The 10,311-nt window shown below is 38.3% G+C and overlaps 1 pseudogene; it reads right to left on the bottom strand.

The window, feature by feature from the left end:
* Positions 1-1,285: 1,285 nt before the first annotated feature.
* Positions 1,286-10,048, bottom strand: LOC111395150 (annotated as a pseudogene).
* Between the last annotated feature and the right edge of the window lie 263 nt (positions 10,049-10,311).

The following is a 10,311-nucleotide window of genomic DNA, read 5'->3' as shown; positions in this document are numbered from 1 at the left end:
CAAACTCCAGTCCCATTGGCGAGTCACAGCAGGTACAAAAATAAGTAGCATTGCAGATTAGAAACAAAATGATATATAATATCCATAGTTGTTCTCTGTCTCTCCCCTCATAGAGAATTTCTATCCAGTCAGCAGTTTTATTCTGTATTATATGAGTGGTCTCATAAAAATTTATAGATGCTTAAGTTGTAAATTATGCAGATAAGCCATTTTTATTATTGCATTTAATGAAAGTGTTTTTCCATCACTACAATGAAAATAATCACTTTTTAACGAATAGGAAAAAGAAAAGAAGTTTTTATAAGATGAAAAGGTATCATGATTTGCAATGTGTATTCAATGTGGTTTGTCTATTCTTAGATTTCTGCACGTAAGATCTGGTAGTCAACACGAGATCTTAATGTTAATAATTGTAGCTCAATCAAAATTGAATTTCGTGTTGTCTTGAAAATTTACATCTCCCTTACATATCAATTTTAATTTGGTGAAGCTTGGAGCAAACTCACTGCTGCCTAAGGAAATGGTATGATTTGATAATGGCCCACAAAGAAGAGCTTGGACTACTTATGACCCTAGAGCAATGGAAACTTCTGAAAGAGTCCACTGGCGAGGTATGCAGCTCTCAAATTTTTCTCTAGAAATGAAAAACTTTGCACACACATTTAAATATTGGAGCATTCAAGAGCTCATGCAACACAGGTTAGCAATGGGGCAAGTTCCATTGAGTAATATGATGAAGAGGCAAAATGTGTGCACGTCAACATTATTCCAGCCACATTACCAGATCGCAGGTTGTTTGTTTTGAAGCAGGTGAGCATCGCCTTATTTGATCTTTAAGTCCAATTATGCTGTCAATTCTGGCCACGAGATATTCTTCAAGATATACTTGGTGCGTTTCTTTCATCTAAGAAGACAGAGTGCAAAGGGAAATGCTTTAGCAACCCTCAATTAACAAGCTTAAGACCAAAAGAGGAACATTGGGAGATCTAACCATTTACCGTAGTTCTGTATTGTTGCTAAAGTGACACGACAAGGTTGAGCATTGTAGAAAGCAATACATGATATAAGACAATTTATAACTGCATATAGTTCTTATGAATAATAATCAAGAAATCAGATATGTAGAATACTAGAATAATTCTTATCGACTTATAAAAAATGTACAAGAGATTCCTAGCTTTTTAGTTAATTACTAAATGAAAATGTTGAAACATGTTATTTCAACTCGTTGCCAAAAGATTGTTGTTCATAATCAAGGACTGAAATACGCTGTACCCAGTATTTTTCATTTCTCTCCCATCAATTCTCGTGTCTTCCTTACATTGTCCCACAAGCCAAATGCAGCATAAATACTTGATAGAACCACATAGTTTACTGGGTTCTCAGGTTCCATGTTAAACAGATGCCTCGCAGCTATTTCTCCAAGAATCACATTTCCATGAGTGCTGCATGCCCCAAGAATTGTATCCAAAACTGAGGCATTAGACTTGGTAGTTATTTTGCAAACTACTTCATAAGCTTCTTCCAAACGATCTGTTCGTGCATAAAGGTCAACTAAACAAGAATAATGCTCAGCTCTTGGCAAGGTGTTGTGTTTGCTAACCATATTACTAAAGCATTCACATCCTTGGGCAATTAAACCATTGTGACAACAAGCAAAGAGAAGAGACAAGAATGTCATGTCATTTGGCTTCAATCCTTCACCTTCCATCTTTTCATAAAGTGCAACTGCTTGGTGTCCATAGCCATGCTTACCATAACCAGTGATTAACGATGTCCATGAAATAACATTTTTCTCCTCCATCTCATCGAAAACATGTCCAGCGAATTCAAGTACTCCTGATTTTGAATTTACGTCAATGAGAGCGTTGCCTATGGCCACGTCATGCTGGTTATGATGTTTCATTGCCATAGCATGTAACTGTCTACCCAAGTTCAGTGATGCCATATTGGCACAGATGTTAAGCATGGAACCCAACAAGACATCATCAATTCCCACATTTCTATTTGCATCGCTAAAAAGTTCCAACGCATCAATGCTATTTGTACCTTTACGAGTATACCCCATTATCAATGCAGTGCATGATATTATGTCCTTGTACTGCATAAACTTGTGTACTTGATTCGCATTGGTTGTGCTTCCACATTTTACATAGGCATCAATTAAGGATCCACACAAAGATGTATGTAATCCAAAGCCAAGCTGAATGATTTATCTATGAAGAAGGCTGACTTTCATGATCCCACCGCTTCCAACAGAGGCACTCAAAACTCTTCCAAAGCTGAAGTAGTCAGGAGCCATGCCTACATAAAATTGGATCACCATAAGGGAGAAGTAATTTAAGAAATGAAACTACAAGTAACAAATCACCAAATAAGCCTATTGGTACCTGTGTTGGAATACATGAGCACTAGACATCAGCACACATCAGCAGATTCCAGTCTTCTAGCATCAAGTGGGCACCAGATTCTCTGCTAAGTGTCCAGCCCTTCCAGCTCAGCTAACCACCAGATTCTACCACATTCCAGAGACTTCTAGATCAGTTCAGCCATCTGTTATGTAGTTAGATATTGGTTAGATAGATTATTAGATTTTACTCTATAAATATATCACCAAGCATGCATTAATAAATCATCGGATTGTGGAATTCCAATCCCTCCTTCCATGGAGGTTTCTTGTCCTCTTATTATGGAGTGTAATTCATCTTCTCCTTCGTAGAGTTTAATACATTGTTTTGTCATTCAATAAATTCTAATATAGTATCAAAGCTGAATGCTTCTTGCTGTTGTGTTTTTTCCTGAGATTTTCATCTCCTTTTTTTCTATGTTCAGTTCAAATGAGAGCAGATCTATGATTTCTTCGATTTTACCATAATTTTGGAAGGTGCAATTTTCGGTACATGTTCAATTCCAGTCATAAATAAGTTTAGATTGCTTTGATGGCGGCAGCAACATCAGCTACTGTTTGAAGGCCAGATGAACATTGTCTATTGACTGTTCGTACAGACTACATTATCATTCCCAGAGTTTTCATCTCTGTGGTTCTCTCTCTTCTGAAATTGATAATACAGATTCAGTTTTGATGATCTGAAGTTATCAACAAAAGGATTTGTGGTCACGGCGGTAGCCAGATCTAAGAAATTATTTAGATCCAACTCATCCTCAGGTCTTCGCTGGAGAAAAAATTCAATCAGTTTCAGATCCGTAAGGATTTGAAGAAAGAGGATTCGAATTCGGTGGAAGTTTTTTTGGTTGAAGCGGTAGGTGAATCGATTTAAACTTCTGCTCTAGCCCTTAGATGATTCTGCTACTAGTTCATGTCCAAGTATACAATTATACCAGCCACTTGAGTTTTCAGCAACTTGAACCTGCCAGGAAAAGTAACGATTGTACAAAGAGTTGAGACTTATAGCCACTCCAAATCCTAAGACAGATGATAGCAGGATCGTATAAACAGTTGGTATATAAAGCATTGAATAGAACAAATGGAGAGTCAGGGCCACAAGTGCAAACTCAAGAGCTGCATAAGTCCATATGTGATCTTTAATTGTGAAGATAACTGCAAGAGCTATGGCAAAAGAGAATGGTGCAGCAATGATAAGTGCCTGATTTTTCATCTCGCCAATTTGCAAGTGGAAGGACACAGCTTAAGTTGCCTTATTACAATTGATACAGAGACTTCATCACTTAATTTCTTTAATCTTCAAGATGGATCTACCAAGTCCATCTTGAGGGGGCTGTTAGAATACATGTGCACTAGACAACAGCACACATCAGCAGATTCCAGTCTTCCAGCATCACGTGTGCACCAGAATCTCTGCTAAGTGTCCAGCCCTTCTAGCTCAGCTAACCACCAGATTCTACCACATTCTAGAGGCTTCTAGATCAATTTAGCCGTCTGTTATGTAGTTAGATATTAGTTAGATAGATTGTTAGATTTTACTCTATAATTACAGCACCATGCATGCATTAATAAATCATTGGATTGTGGAATTCCAACCCTCCTTTCATGGAGGTTTCTTTTCCTCCTATTATGGAGTGTCTTCCTCCTATTATGGAGTTATTCATTTCCTCCTTTCATAGAGTGTAATTCATCTTCTTCTTCATGGAGTTTAATACATTGTTTTGTCATTCAATAATAAATCATTGGATTGTGGAATTCCAACCCTCCTTTCATGGAGGTTTCTTTTCCTCCTATTATGGAGTGTCTTCCTCCTATTATCAAGTTATTCATTTCCTCCTTTCATAGAGTGTAATTCATCTTCTTCTTCATGGAGTTTAATACATTGATTTGTCATTCAATAAATTCTAATAACCTGAACCAAATTTCATTGTCATTTTTAATGTACGACACTGCATGAACAATAAAATCGACCATTATCATCCATGAACTATGAATGTTTGGCCTACCTTCTCGGAGCATCATACGAGACACTAGAAAAGCATCTTCATTGAACCCCTGGACCACATATCCCCCAATTATCATGTTCCAAGAGACCAAGTCCCTCCACTCCGTCGACTGGAGGACACAATAGGCATCCTTCATTTTCCCACAGTTTGAATGAAAATCAGCCAATGCACTCAGGACAAACAAATTCTCCCCAAACCTCTCTCCAAACACATTAAGTTAGTGCACACTCTCAATGCACTCCAGTAAGTGAATTGATTGGCCTTCACGCCTTCCTTATGTATAGTAGAAAATATCTTCATTGCCTTTTCTATATCCCCGTTTTGAGAATACCCGGATACCATTGCAGTCCAAGGGACCATGTCCCTTTTAGGCATTCTATCGAACAGTTTACGAGTACTTTTCATATCACCATTTTTTGAGTAAAACACGATCAGTTTGGTGGTTAGGAAGGTATTTAGAGGAATCCCATTTGTTATGAGGTGGCTGTGAATCAGATGGCCAAATTTTCTAGATTTTAACTCAGTGCATAGCTAAAGAACTTTTGAGCTGAGACAATAGTGGTATGTTTCAAGTGCTTCTCGTAAAATTTTCAAATCACAAAGTGATTCTACTGTGGATTTCAACGATATTAACTGTGGCATTATTAAATATCACTAACTGCTTTCTGGTGCAATTTATTTGCAAGTTGATGAAAAATTCAAGAAGGAGCATTTGCAAAGCTGTTGGCATTGGCGCCAAAGAAGTATAGCTTTTAAGCCGTCTTCTCAGTTTTACCTCAAAAATGTGTTGCCCAAACTACAATTTCCAATACCATGAGATATTTCAGGCTTTCTATGCGATACTAACTTCCACAAGAGTATCCTGTGAAAAATAAAAGTGGACTTTTTTTTAGTGAAGTACAAAAAATAAAAATAAAAATATTGTCACTTTAATTAGTGGATGTTTTGTTTATAGTTAATTAAATGATTGCTCACTGATATTTGTACTTATTACTACTTGCTCACTAAACTATAAAGGGTTACTAAGTGCTCACTCAACTATACATAACATTATCCATCCATCACTCATCTCACTCCCCTCTCTCCAGCTGGACAAAAAACTCCACATGTCGGATAGAAATCCAACATGGCAAAACACGTCATCATTTGTGGAAAGCTAGACAAAAACACTAATAATGAAGTGGCATTTTTCCTTTTAAATATTTAAATAACGTTTTCTCCTTCTCCAAATCAAAAACTCAAATCCCCAATTAGAACCACATAACAGCAATTGAGAAACCCCAAAATGATTCCAAATCACCCCCCAATTTCACGAACCCTGGGATTCACTTCTTCACCGAAAATTATTCATCGGCATCCTAGAATTTTAAACAAGACTATTATTAATGGCCAACTTCGCAGGGCAAACAACATCCAACAGAAAGTAGATTAATGCTGAAGCTTTATCAGATGGAATTAGAGTTCTGCTGATTTATGCTCAGACATGGATACACAAGCATCTTCTGGGATTAATAGCTTCTGTAAACATTTTTTATTATGCAACCATAAACCAGATTGTGATTAACAAAGCACCCACATGTTATATATTTGTGGTATAAATATAAAATGTGATAGAAATAATCAAATTAGATAAAGTGTCAAAGTGGTGGGAAATGTGACATTTGTGTGGGACGCCAGGGGTTCGAATCACTCCCCACGCAGATATTAAAATGTCTTGGGCTTCCTTGACTAAAATAAATATTTTTTTCTTTATTATTTAATAGGTAAAACTAGCCAGTATTTTATGACTATTTGTTTTTGTAACAACCCACTAACTGCCATTAAAACACCCACTACTCAGTCATTAAAATTCTGCATTAACATGGTGAAGACTGTTACTACCATGTTGCCTATATAAACCCATATCTCGTTTTGGGAAAAGACACACAAAAAAACAATAGAAAAATCATCTTGCATCAACCCTCCTTTTCATATTCTGAATTTCTTATATTCAGGTTTTACATTTATTCTGGAGTACAATTGAGAGTTTTAGAAAAATCATTCGTGATTGCTGCACAAGTGGTTTACGATCGTTGTATCCTGGGAGTGATTGTCCACGGAGGTTGCAGCAATTATTGACGGACAATTTCACTTTAGGACATCGTGCTGTCACGAGACTCGATCGGACGATAAGTTTTATATTTTTGCATTATATTGTTCAGATCACTACTGCAACTAATTAATTTTTTTCAACACCACATCCCTTTTCAGCCATGTTAATGCTACTGGTTCATCTAAAACTGGTATCAGTGTTTCATTATGCAAGAAGTTTGTAAATATAATTTTGAACCTCTTATAGTAGTATAAAGCATTAACCTTCTTCAGTATTAACAGTAAATTTCAATTGACTTTGATAAAAGTAATTTATATAAAACCAACACAAAAATGAAGAAAAATCTAGGGACGTAATGAAGTTCGATGACCTTTTGAGGGACTTTTGCAAAGTTCAGTGACCATTGGGGGGATTTCCTCTAGGTTTTATCACATTGTGGGTTTTATCACATTGTAAGAATTACAAGATAAGATGATTAGCCCATGATATACAAATATTTCCTTGCGACTGATAATGGTAACTCGTCAGGATTAGATCGAAGTTTTGTTGCAATTAAGTCGTTCACGACAATCAAATCAAGTGCAAAGCTAATATATTTAAAGCATGTTTTTACACAAATCAATCTGATATTATCTTCCAAGTTTTGTCATGAAGAAAATGCCTCGTACAAATTACTGCAGCACAAGGTAAAATTGTTGTCAATTGGATGATGAACATGCCTCCCATTTTCGCTCTCCTTCTTGTATAGATCTTCCTATTTTTAGTGCGAAAATGAACCGAAGTCGCTCGTCCTCTACTAATAATAACGCCTTTATTATAATTGGATATGCACCAACGAAAATTGGCTTTTAAGTGGGTTATAAATGTGTTTCGCGTGGGATAGTCGCTAACAATTAAAAAGGGATCAGACGATTGTGTAAGGAACAAACCTCTTGAGACAAAGTCCCAAAAATGGGTATTTTTATTGGCGATGACTTTACAATTGGAAAATAAAAACAGAATGCCTCCAAGGGGCGCAAGCACACGAGTTACTGAAAAGAAGTGTTTAAATCTAAACTAAGAAATTTAAAGTTACATATTCTCTGTTTGAGAGTGTTTGATTCGGGTTCTTTTGCTCTATGTCTTTTCTTCCTTTTATACTCCTTAGATGATCTCTTCGTGATCAATCGCTTAAAAACTGCTTGATCGCTCTATAGCTGTCCACTTTCCTCGTAGTGGCCAACTTGTCATGGAACTGCCTTCTCTAACTGTTGCCATTACTTTTTGTTGTTCAACCGTCTTCAATTGAATTCCTTGAATCGTGGAACGTGATAGGGCTACTCAATAACTGCTTCATTAACCGCACCTTTGGGTAACCATAACATCTTATGTTTGTTAAGATCCTGGGTGACTCGAAGGTTTCGACGAGAACAGGGGCACAGTTCTGGGCGACTGCATGGCAATCCATTCGCTCAAATCTTGGGCGACTTGTAACCTTGAGCGATGGTATTACCACGTTCATGGGCTTCTCTATTTGGGCCTTTATCCTGCATTGCCTGATTGGGTCGTTCTTTGGGCTATTTGATTTTGGGGATTTTCCACTTGGGCTTCATTCCTTGGGCTATTCGACTTGGACTGAACTTTTTGTGTGTCAACAATTACCCCCCAATATGGCAGAATTAATACCAATTATTAATTTTTGCCATATTCACTTTGTGTTTCCCAGCAACATTCGAAATTCCCAAGAATTTCAATCATTGTTTTCTTCCATAGCCTGAAAAGGTGCGACGTTTGCAAACCCTTATAACCCCCAAATACGCCATTTCATTGCACCACTAAATCACGCCTCATTTTTTCGTGCTTCTCTCTTGCTATATTACTGTTCATCTCCTTGCTTTTCTGCTACGTAACTCTGAAAAGCACTATTTCGTTCCTAATGGCTGCTTCACAATCCCAGTCTGGTGACTCCTTCAGCTTCGAAGACTTCCAGAAACTCCTCACTCGGCCATATATGACTCCGAACTTCCTTACACCAGCCAATGTTGAACTCAATGAGTTCTATCTAGGTCCTTCATTTAACAACGTCGAAGCCATCGAACAAGCGGCGGTCGGTCAGCTGTTCCCTTGTACTCAAGGCCCTCCATTTCTAAACTCTTTGCCGCTGAGGCCGCTTCGCAAAAGAGGTATTCGCACTTGGCCTAAATCTGATGTCGTTTTTCGTAGATGGCATGCTCGCCTTGTGGACCATGGTCCTACTAAGGCAATTTTTGATAGTGCTAGGATTTCTGATTTGTTAGAAATCTCTCTTCAACCCCCTATTTTTGACCCAACACCTTTTCCAATCACTTTAAGTTTTTGGTCTTCCGAGTATAATACTTTTGTTTTTCCTCTTGGTCCCATGTCCATTACCTTAAGGGATGTTGGGGCTCTAATAAATCTGCCACCTTTAGGCGATACCATTTTTCCTGATATTTTGATTTCTGGTGTCGCCCCAAAATTTGATAAAAGACTCACCGAGTCTTATACAAGCCTGCAAACCTGTCATAACCACTCGACCACTGAGCCTTCCCATGCTGAGCGTATGGCCTTTCTTCAGATTTAGCTTTGTAAATACATTTTGTGTGTGCTAAGACTAAAACCCTCTATGAGCTATTTACCCATAGTGCACGAATTGACGCGTGGTAGGTCTCTGAATTTGTTTTCTTTCTTTTTAGCTGCCCTCTATAGAGGCATGGCTTCTCTTCAATCCCAATTGAAAAATGGTGCATCTCCCACTGGCAGTGGGCCTCTTTGGTTCACTCAAATGTGGTTGAGAGCCTATTTTCCATCGCTTGGTACTCCGTCCTTTTCCAGTCCTTCTGATAGCTGCTATGGGCTAGCCATTGATCCCCTGACTCCTATAAATATGTCCAGAAGGGATATTTTTTCATTCTTTTATACTTTGGATTCAATCCCTTCCTTCTTTCCTTTTCCTCCCTTTTTGACTCCGGATTATGTTCATCCTTCATCCACTATGGATAATGCAAGCACCTCTCTATTCATTTGGATTCAGTTTTTGACCGGGAGGGAGTTGTTCTATGGTATTTTAACCGAAACCAATGCCAAAGCTGGGGTTGAAATATACGCTCCCCAATTTTTTGCTCGCCAACTTGGCTTTGGCCAAACTTGGCCCGTTCCCCCTTGCTATTTAAGAAATTTAATAGACCGTTTCCACACCATTAATAAGGCAGAGGCAGAAGCTATAGATGCTCGCAATATTCTTTTGACGAGCAGCTTTTCTTTAGCTCCCTTCAATCCTAGCCGTGCCATCCATCCCCTTTTTGAACAACTCTAGCCATCAGTGAAGCGCATATTGTTTGTGACTAATGCCAATCGTGCTTTCCATTCACTGGACCAGCCAAACATTTCTTCCACCTCTCCTGTTTTGGTCACTCCTCTATCCATTAGGAGTCCCTCTTCCCCTGCTCGTGCTAAATAGTCTGCTCGTCTATTGACTTCTCTTCCTGCCAAGCCCACTGCAGCTAAAAGTACCCCAAGCTGCAAACGACCAGCCTCAGCATCTCCCATTTTGGAGGATGATGCTGATGATGATGATGACACCCCTCTCATTGTCAGGAGGAAGGTAATTAAATTGGTTTACTCACAAGCATACATTTCCATACTTGAAACTTTTCTATGTGCTGATGGTTTATTTGAATTTCTTAGAAAAGTTCAGTCTCTCCTTTGAAGGCTTTGGTGGTGGCAGTTCCTGCTCCATCATTCTCTGTTGAGGTTGCTTCGTCCAAACCAGCTGATCAAGGGACTACGCTTAAAGAGAAATCTTCAGTCCC

The sequence above is a fragment of the Olea europaea genome, chromosome 6 (genome assembly GCF_002742605.1).
Source record: "Olea europaea var. sylvestris chromosome 6, O_europaea_v1, whole genome shotgun sequence".
Taxonomy (NCBI): domain Eukaryota; kingdom Viridiplantae; phylum Streptophyta; class Magnoliopsida; order Lamiales; family Oleaceae; genus Olea; species Olea europaea.
The sequence above is the reverse complement of the archived record's forward strand: the minus strand, read 5'-3'. Positions and strand labels throughout refer to the sequence as shown.